This window comes from Orycteropus afer, unplaced genomic scaffold (assembly GCF_000298275.1).
Source record: "Orycteropus afer afer isolate SDZICR_OR568_19922 unplaced genomic scaffold, OryAfe1.0 scaffold00353, whole genome shotgun sequence".
NCBI lineage: Eukaryota > Metazoa > Chordata > Mammalia > Tubulidentata > Orycteropodidae > Orycteropus > Orycteropus afer.
In genome coordinates this window covers 1,391,802-1,392,415 of record NW_006921940.1, presented here as the reverse complement: position 1 = coordinate 1,392,415, position 614 = coordinate 1,391,802, and positions in this window count along the sequence as shown.

Sequence of the window (614 nt, the reverse complement as noted above, 5' to 3'; positions counted from 1 at the left end):
GATTCCTCTACACCAGCAAAAAAAATTGCTTACAAATAAATAAGGAAATAAATATCCTTGCAATAGCTACAAAAAAAAATAGAATACTTAGGAATAAATCTTACCAGGGAGACAAAATCCTGTAAAAAGAATACTACAAAAGACTACTTTAAGAAACTGTAAGAGATCTACATAAATGGAAGAATATACCATGTTCCTGGATAGGAAGATTGAACATTGGGAAAATGTCAATTCTACCCAAAGCGATCTATATATTCAATGCAATCTCAATCCACGCCCCATCAACATTCTTTAAGGATATGGAAAAAACAATCACTAACTTTATCTGTAAAGGAAAGAGACCTCAGATAAGCAAAGCATTATTGAAGAACAACAATAAAGTAGGAGGTCTCACACTCCCAGATTTGAAAACCTACTACTGTACAGCCACAGTATTCAAAACTGTCTAGTATTGGTAGAATGAAAGACACATAGACTGATGGAGTAGAATTGAGAACCCAGGAATTGATCTATCAACTTATGGTCAGATGATCCTTGACAAAGGGCCAAAGTCCATTAAATGTGGAAGAGATGGTCTGTTTAATAAATGGTGGGGACAAAACTGGATATCCATT